This window comes from Montipora capricornis, chromosome 2 (genome assembly GCF_036669925.1).
Source record: "Montipora capricornis isolate CH-2021 chromosome 2, ASM3666992v2, whole genome shotgun sequence".
Classification (NCBI taxonomy): domain Eukaryota; kingdom Metazoa; phylum Cnidaria; class Anthozoa; order Scleractinia; family Acroporidae; genus Montipora; species Montipora capricornis.
Window position 1 is genome coordinate 11,052,257 of NC_090884.1, and position 10,000 is coordinate 11,062,256.

The window sequence follows — 10,000 nt, forward strand, 5'->3', positions numbered from 1 at the left end:
AAAAAAACCGATTTTCTTTTAAAATTAAACGTCTGTGGAGATTCTCTATTTATTCCCTCACCCTGTATTAATATACATCTCAAGATGTTTGTTTGCCAAGTATTTCCCTTAGAAACTGATAAAAACCATTTAACAGAATTAGCACGGAACACGGAACTGATGAAAAAATTTTTTTTCTTGGCAACCCTAAAAAACCTGGCCATACACATATCAATGAATTTTGTCCTCTCAAAAATGCCTCTCATTTATGACTAACGTTTTGAAGAAGACAGAGACATTTTTGCAGATACAGCGGCCATTTTGATTTCTATTGTTTCAAATAGCTATTATGGGATGTTCAGGGGGCAAATACATATTAATTTGCCCCCTGAGCATCCCATAATTTCTTTCGAAACAATAGAAATCAAAATGGCCTCCGTATCTGCAAAAAGGTCAATGCAAGCTTGGTTGCTAATTTGCATAAGTGAATATGTAGACGACGAGTCTCCCTTGTCTTCCCTTGTTTATTCTTCACAAGCAGGCCAATTTTCGTACATGCAAGATCTTGACGGTTGAACGGCATTTAGGATGAAGTAATTGACTTATCTATATAAATATTTTCTCAAGAGAAGGATGATTCTCATCTTGCGATCAAAAAATTGTTGGAACGGCTGTTCCTTTTATGTCAAAATGGCGCCGAATAATTGTGAAACTAACGAACCCTTTTACGGCGCCCGCAAGCGAGTGCCCAAACGTTTTATTCTATGATGTGTTAGCCTTGTATAAGTACTTTCGAGCTGTAGTAGTCTTGGCTCTAGATCACGTCCCACATCTGAGAAAATAGCTTTCAAACACAGGTACCTCCCGCCTCAAAAAATTCTCGGCTCAAGATAAGGTACTTTGAAACATTCATAACTCAGTAAATATTTTGTAGAACTCAATCGTTGAACCTGTGATGCATTAAAGAAGAGTTACTCTTAAATATATAAATAAACCAGCTTTCCATAATAGAAAGCAGAGCTTTGCTGGTGTCCGATATTTACAGCTAGATCGAAGGTGTTACATACGGCAAATTGTGGAGTTTAGAGGTCACCTCGGAACTGAGTCCTCTAAAAAAATGAAAAGCATGGAATTGATCAAAGTAAATGCGATATTTGTACATGGGATAGGGTAGTCGACAATCACTGAAAATATCAAGGAAATCGGTGAAGTGCGGAAATTTGCCTTATCCGTTTTTACGCGGACAGCCTCTTAAGTCCTTTTTGTGGTTCCTCAGTATATTTGGTGTTCAGCAATGATGTTGTTGAGGTCATCGTTTCAAGTCGCTCGGTTGTGTTCAGTCATTTGTGTTTTCAATTTCCTTCTGGCCTCACCAATACAGGTGGCTTGGCAGTCTTATCAACCCGGCGCTCCTTGTGTGTCGTTTTGTTCCCGTTTGTCTTTGACGTTAGTAGGAGGTGATTAATCATCAGGAGTTGGTTGTACAAAACGTGAGTAACACCATTCACCTTTCGAACACGTGGAGACAGAACGATAGTAAAAAGTGACAATCATGACTTTGATCTCCAAATACTTTAATTGCTAAATATAAAAAACATTCTCTACGAAGCCCTAATATACATTCTTCAATCAATTATCGTTGTCGGTTATGGCTCCAACATTTGTCTAAATTTATTTGTAAATATATACCAACAAGAAAAAGTCCAATTTCTTCGTCTTTCTTCTCAGTAGCAATCAGTGGGTAGTATCACTCTTGTACCGTCGCAGCATTGGGCGCGAATCTTTCTCGCCGGTCTTCCTCTACATCCGTTGTCATATCTGCAAGTTACAGCAATGTAGAATTTATTGCAAATAGGAATAGCCACAGTGTTTTTAACACATCGGCTGTGGTGGCGACTTGGTGGGCCTGAGGCGTTGTCAAGGAGACTTTTTACATTCCTCGCACAGCTACCTTCAACATCTCTAAGGAAGCCAACAGCTAGAGTCAACAAAAGAGCGAATTTAACCTGAAAAAGAAAAAAACCCGTTGACATTTAGGCAAAATGATGATGATGACAAGAATAACAATAATAATAGTAATGATAACAAAATGTCGATATCCCAGCTTAGTTGCAGCTTGATGGAGTTCGTCGTGACTGACTCCTTCACCCGATTTAATAACCTGGGCAACAAAGGCCTCCAGCTAGGCAAGAGAAAACCTCTGGTCTGGCTTGCCTTTCAGTGCAATTTCGTTTGCCTCAACTGACTGGGAGAACGCCATTGTGCTACAGGGAGTATACGGTAACCAATATACTTTCGTTTCAAAACTGTACTTTCCCTGCTTGTTGTGGAGCGAACTTCGTCAGGACAAGGCAGGTAATTTAAGTTTGAAACTGAAACAATAATCAAAGCCCTAAACAAAGCAACGATGTTTAGTAAACTCGACCTCAACCAAGGGTACAATCAAATGGAGTTAACGCCAGAATCGAGGTACATCACAACCCTTAGCACACATCTTGGTTTACACGCGTCTTAACTTTGGTAAAGGAAAGGAAAGAGAAGGAACTGTCTAGTCGCTTTAGCGCTGGAGCACCAAATTGGGTACACTGTAAAGTGAAATTAACATGAGAATAGGGTTCACCTTTCGGAGGATTAGTTTGTGGGTTAGTCTTATAATTTGCCGTGCAAGCCATGATTACGCTTTCCAATAATGCAATTTGTTGACGTATAAACTACAGAAATAAAAACCACTTTGCAACATTTTTTAGGTTAGAACTGACATAATTATACTTCCGGTCATATGACTTATTGGCGGTTTCGTTGTAGTTGGGAGCGGCCATATTTGTATGTACTGTGTTCTATTAGTCAATAAACGAATGTTGTTTATTTGCACCCGCGTAGTTGCGAGGGCCGCAAATGACACTAAAATTTCACTTATGGGCCTGTGGTCGCTCAATTTCCTTCGCAAAGCTTTGCCTTGCCGGGTTAGTGCCGCTTTCGCCGTTCGCCGTTTTATTTTTGCCTCTTCCATGACCGCCTCTGCCTTCGATCTCGTACGTTTTCACTCCGCAAGGGGACCAGGTTAGCCAACAGGAAATCGAATGAAAGTGTCCCTTCGGCAATGAAAACCCAATAAACGGACTCTGGACTCTCGAATCGTATAAATACAAGCTGATTTATTTAATTTTTATTCGATCTGAAATAAACACAATATATACAGAAACTTAAAAACTAATAGGTTAATATAAAATGAACGAAACTAAACTGATAATCAATAAACGCTAATGTCCAAGTATTCCTAATACACGCGATCAACTAAATTGGTTTTTACATGCGAGATAATATTCCATTTAACACGAATATAACAGAAAACTCTAAATCCAATTCTTACAAAACAATCGAGAAAAGAGAAACTTATTAATCAACTTACTTTGTGACGAGACTCCAAAGTAAACCTTGAATTCCGTAATAAATGCATAACCAGGTAAGCCATAAAAACGGGTAAGCCAAAATCACAACTGCACGTTCCAAGAGTAGAATAAAAAGCGACTAAATTTTCTATCTCAAGTTACGAATCATATCCTATTTCGGGTTAAACAAAACGACATTGACCAGCTAACTATTTATCGTATTAAAACAATAAACGTCACGCAATACTAATAAAAGTCACTGAAACAGGTATAACATCAAAATACCAAGAAATACTACTACTACTACTACTACTACTACTACTACTACTACTACTACTACTACTACTACTACTAATAATAATAATAATGATAGTAACATTGATTGCTCCATTTTCTTACGAACAATTCAACACTCATCACCCCAACCTCTGAGGACAGAGATGATCAGCTTGTACAAGAATATGACGACCTATTCCATGGTCTTGGAAAGTTAAGGGGACGACAGGTCAAAATTCACATCGATCCGTTTCATACCTGTAGCCCCACCTCACAAAAGAGTACCTTTTTATGTGAGAAAGCAGTTAGAAGAACAGCTGGAGAAAGATGAACAACAGGGAGTATACGAGCGCGTAGACGGACCTACACCCTGGGCATCACCCATTGTTGTTGCACCCAAGCGTGGGCCCAGTAAAGTGAGAGTGTGTGTAGATATGAGGCAGGAAAACAAGGCCACACAGTGAGAGAGACATCTAACACCAGCAATCAAAGAAATAATCAAAGCCCTGAACGGAGCAACGATGTTTAGTAAACTCGATCTCAACCAAGGGTACAATCAAATGGAGTTAACGCCAGAATCGAGGTACATCACAACCCTTAGCACACATCTTGGTTTGCACGCGTCTTAACTTTGGTAAAGGAAAGGAAAGAGAAGGAACTGTCTAGTCGCTTTAGCGCTGGAGCACCAAATTGGGTACACTGTAAAGTGAAATTAACATGAGAATAGGGTTCACCTTTCGGAGGATTAGTTTGTGGGTTAGTTTTATAATTTGCCGTGCAAGCCATGATTACGCTTTCCAATAATGCAATTTGTTGACGTATAAACTACAGAAATAAAAACCACTTTGCAACATTTTTTAGGTTAGAACTGACATAATTATACTTCCGGTCATATGACTTATTGGCGGTTTCGTTGTAGTTGGGAGCGGCCATATTTGTATGTACTGTGTTCTATTAGTCAATAAACGAATATTGTTTATTTGCACCCGCGTAGTTGCGAGGGCCGCAAATGACACTAAAATTTCACTTATGGGCCTGTGGTCGCTCAATTTCCTTCGCAAAGCTTTGCCTTGCCGGGTTAGTGCCGCTTTCGCCGTTCGCCGTTTTATTTTTGCCTCTTCCATGACCGCATCTGCCTTCGATCTCGTACGTTTTCACTCCGCAAGGGGACCAGGTTAGCCAACAGGAAATCGAATGAAAGTGTCCCTTCGGCAATGAAAACCCAATAAACGGACTCTGGACTCTCGAATCGTATAAATACAAGCTGATTTATTTAATTTTTATTCGATCTGAAATAAACACAATATATACAGAAACTTAAAAACTAATAGGTTAATATAAAATGAACGAAACTAAACTGATAATCAATAAACGCTAATGTCCAAGTATTCCTAATACACGCGATCAACTAAATTGGTTTTTACATGCGAGATAATATTCCATTTAACACGAATATAACAGAAAACTCTAAATCCAATTCTTACAAAACAATCGAGAAAAGAGAAACTTATTAATCAACTTACTTTGTGACGAGACTCCAAAGTAAACCTTGAATTCCGTAATAAATGCATAACCAGGTAAGCCATAAAAACGGGTAAGCCAAAATCACAACTGCACGTTCCAAGAGTAGAATAAAAAGCGACTAAATTTTCTATCTCAAGTTACGAATCATATCCTATTTCGGGTTAAACAAAACGACATTGACCAGCTAACTATTTATCGTATTAAAACAATAAACGTCACGCAATACTAATAAAAGTCACTGAAACAGGTATAACATCAAAATACCAAGAAATACTACTACTACTACTACTACTACTACTACTACTACTACTACTAATAATAATAATAATAATAATGATAGTAACATTGATTGCTCCATTTTCTTACGAACAATTCAACACTCATCACCCCAACCTCTGAGGACAGAGATGATCAGCTTGTACAAGAATATGACGACCTATTCCATGGTCTTGGAAAGTTAAGGGGACGACAGGTCAAAATTCACATCGATCCGTTTCATACCTGTAGCCCCACCTCACAAAAGAGTACCTTTTTATGTGAGAAAGCAGTTAGAAGAACAGCTGGAGAAAGATGAACAACAGGGAGTAATCGAGCGCGTAGACGGACCTACACCCTGGGCATCACCCATTGTTGTTGCACCCAAGCGTGGGCCCAGTAAAGTGAGAGTGTGTGTAGATATGAGGCAGGAAAACAAGGCCACACAGTGAGAGAGACATCTAACACCAGCAATCAAAGAAATAATCAAAGCCCTGAACGGAGCAACGATGTTTAGTAAACTCGATCTCAACCAAGGGTACAATCAAATGGAGTTAACGCCAGAATCGAGGTACATCACAACCCTTAGCACACATCTTGGTTTACACGCGTCTTAACTTTGGTAAAGGAAAGGAAAGAGAAGGAACTGTCTAGTCGCTTTAGCGCTGGAGCACCAAATTGGGTACACTGTAAAGTGAAATTAACATGAGAATAGGGTTCACCTTTCGGAGGATTAGTTTGTGGGTTAGTCTTATAATTTGCCGTGCAAGCCATGATTACGCTTTCCAATAATGCAATTTGTTGACGTATAAACTACAGAAATAAAAACCACTTTGCAACATTTTTTAGGCTAGAACTGACATAATTATACTTCCGGTCATATGACTTATTGGCGGTTTCGTTGTAGTTGGGAGCGGCCATATTTGTATGTGCTGTGTTCTATTAGTCAATAAACATGATAAGCACCGCAAACGTTAAAATTGTGGAGTTGTTAATAAGGGAATAACATGACTTTTTTCGGGAATATTGTTTATTAGCGCCCTTGTAGTGTCATTTGTGGCCCTCGCTTTGCGCTCGGGCCGCAAGTGACACTACGCGGGCGCAAATAAACAATATTCCCGAAAAAAGTCATGTCATTATCATTATTATCAATAAACAAGGCCAAATGATATCAAGAATGCGAGTTTTAATAACACAAGCTAAGTGAATAACGAATTCAAAGTCACTTCAAATCATCATGTAAGTGTTGATTGAACAAGCTATTAAAGAATCAACTCAGTCGAGTGAACTTATTTAAAATTACCGAAAAAATGCGTAAAATCGTCTATAAATAATAGGCATATCACAAATTCCATCGGATGATGAAGCAAGAACCAATCAGCTGTAGGGCTGATAATGCATTAGCAGCCCGCTGTCAGTCTTTTGCGGCCCGCTGAGCGTGTGTTTTGAAGAGGCCGATTTTCTATTTGGCCGCGTATATTGATGATAATAATAAACGATTTTCCTCTTACTCGCGAAAAACCTTACTTACACTTACTTGCTTCAATGAAGGCGTAAAACGTTTCGATCACGGTATTCATTCAGTTCCTTGTTTTCCTCAGAAAGAAAAGATTATGCCAAATATCTTGGCGTTTTCCTTGAATCAAAAGCTGGGGCCAAGCCGCTTAAATTAATTAGGAGGCGGCATGGTCCAGTGCTTAGGGTGTTGGGTTTGCATGCGGTTGTTCCTGGTTCAAATCCCGTGTTAAGCTCTCGTTTGGATTTGTTTCCGGTTTTCCCGGATTCAACTCTCCCCCTTGCATACGGCGGTTGCGCCCGCAGCACACCTTGCAGTGAAAACTTGACTGTCGTCCATAAGTGGTGCGTTTCAGGTGTGCCTAAATGACGTAGTTTGTGCAGCTGCAAGAAATGCCACTCGAAACGAATCGATCATGGGTATTTTTTCTTATTTTTTTCCCAAGTTGAACAAATGTAAAGGCAATATTAAAATTAGTTTGACATATTCTAATACATAGCTAGAGATTGCTGGGTTAAGTTCGACGAAGAACGAGCCGTATCTAGTGTATAATTTCATAGCTAAAATCTTGCCTAGCGAAAACCAACCAGCGAGTTGCCGGACGCGGGTGACCCGGTTTTGGCGCCAAAAAAAAGCTTAAAACCCAAAAATGTTTCAATTTGTTACTACAGCTGTATCTGTTGTAGTTTTTCGCTTTTAAAATCCTTTATGGGTTATCGATGTGGTCTCCAAAGAGAAAAGTTCCCCGATTTAAATGTCTTTCGTGTGAACATTCATTCTTTTGTAGCAGTAATTTGTATAAACATTACCGAACTTTCACCGATTACCGTCCCCAACCAAAACCGTCACTAAACTGCAAGGACGCCACCGATTTATCTCTGGACGAGGACTTAAGCCCCTTGACAGGAAAGCCAGACTTCGAGAACTCTTTAGAAGAAGGCTCACTAGTGAAGAACTCGTGGAACTCGCCCTTCCGCAGATCGCAAAAAACAAACTCCTTCGTAGCAGAATCCTGTCGGCGAAGTCTTCCTCCGCCGAATAAGTCCGTAACTGTCTAAGTCACCCGGAATAAAGTCTTAAATCCTCTCTATTGATCCAATCCATATCATTGCAAATATTCACCGTAAACTGTTGTAATATAACGTAAAATCCATGTATATAAATTAGTGAAAGAGAAGATCGATAGAACTGAATGTCGATATCGAAGATCAACTGCAATTTTTCAATATTTTGCATCTAACCAATCAGAAAGCACACAATTGCTGGGACGTAAAGTTCTTCCCGCCCACTGAATGCTGATTGGTCAATTCAAATTTCAGAGGTCCCGGCGGTATGCAAGACCGCGCTTTGTAAAGAGCCCACTGGTGGCCTCCCCCCATTTGGGGTTATTAATCATGTTTTTTTCAAACTATTAAAAGTGGGGTGCCTGTGAACTAGCTTGATAGCTAAGTGCACTTCCACCATAAACAAGGCATTTAAACTCTTTTTACATTGTACGATCTGAAAAAGTTATTTTACTTCATCAAAGAAGATCGTCCGGGTGAGAGTGGGGGTAGTAGTCTTTAGAAGGACCGGGTATTGGTGACATTGGCTGGCCTTTCGACATTCAGAGAATAATTATAAGTTTTTCCTAGAGTCAGGAAACTAGTGCAGTGTCATATAATCGTATAAGTTTTCTGGTCTATGACCGGATTAGGCAGTAGTAAAAGTGATCAAAAGTGATGTTGCTGGCTGGGAAGACTGTCATCGGCGCGTCTTGATCTGTAGATGCTTCGAAGCTTTGTCGTTGTTAACGGTTCTGTTGATTTCGTCAATGAATCATATTTTTTGGTGCCGGCAGTAGTTAGCGACAGTTCAGTGACGTGGGGATTGTTCTAAATGAGTACACCAGCTTTCTCAGAGGTTGCTAGTACATTAGTATGTAAGCTGAGTTTTGCACGGGAGTCCAAGTCAATTCTGAGGTTTCTCTGATTAAGTGGTTGTTAGCACTCACCGTTTTTAGTCTCTTGCGACTGCGTTCAGTCAGTTGTGTTTTCAATTTCCTACTGGTCTCAACAATATGTGAAAGGCTTGGCAGTCGCAATATGAGGTCTTATTAACCGCTCCTGTTGTGTTGGAGTTGAGTTCGTGTTTGTCTTAGACGATATCAAGGAGTGATTAATCATTATAGGTTGGCTGTACAAAAGGTGAATTAAAGTCATTCACGCTTCGAACACAATGTACATGGAGACACAACAACATTATAAACTGACAATCGTGTCGTGGATTCCTAAATACTTTAATTATTGACAAAAGGACTCTCTACGGAAGCCCTAATATACATCCAGAAATAAATTATTGTTTTCGGTTATGGCTCCAACATTTGTCTAACTTTATTTATAAATATACATCAACAAGAAAAAGGCTAATTTCTTCGTTTTTCTTCTCAGTAGCAATCAGTTGGTAGTGTCACGCTTGTACTGTCGCAGCATTGCACGCGAATCATTGTCGCCGGTCTTCCTCTACATCCGTTGTCATTTCTGCAAGTTACAGCAGTGTAGAATTTATTGCAAATACCAATATCCACGGTGTTTTTAACACATCGGCTGTGGTGGCCACTTGGTGGGCCTGAGGCGTTGTCAAGAAGACTTTTTACATTCCTCGCACAAGGTTGGTGGTGGGTACGTAATGGGTTCGAGGCGTTGTTAACTCGGTGTTTTACTTCCTCCGCACAGGTACCATCTGCGTCTCTCAGGAAACCAAGAGCTAGAGTCAACAAAAGAGCGATTTTAACTTGAAAAAGACATTTAGGCAAAATGTTGGTGACGATAACAGTAATAATAATGATAAAAAATTGCCCTGCCTTGTTAATTTGGCCTAGTTGTAGCCTGATGGAGTCCAGTCGTCCTGACTGACGCGGCCTAGCCGAGCTAACGCTAACAACAGAGGCGGCCTCCAGCTAGGCAAGAGAAAAACTCTGGTCTGGCTTGCCTTTCTGGTGTCAATTAAACTTGCCTTAACTGGCTAGGAGCTCTCCACTGTCTTGGTTTGCGATACGTAGACCATGATATTGGGGAAGTGC

At 40.0% G+C, this 10,000-nt stretch overlaps 1 long non-coding RNA gene across 2 annotated transcripts; it reads right to left on the bottom strand.

Annotated features, from left to right (window-relative positions):
• Positions 1-1,536: 1,536 nt before the first annotated feature.
• On the bottom strand, positions 1,537-6,224 carry LOC138038827 (uncharacterized). Of its 2 annotated transcripts, XR_011130310.1 has the most exons (3): positions 5,168-5,182; positions 3,389-4,933; positions 1,537-1,985 (listed from the first exon to the last, which is right to left on the bottom strand). It is a non-coding gene; the product is annotated as an uncharacterized lncRNA (long non-coding RNA). The 2 variants fall into 2 exon arrangements; XR_011130309.1 differs by having other exon boundaries at positions 3,389-6,224.
• Positions 6,225-10,000: the final 3,776 nt, after the last annotated feature.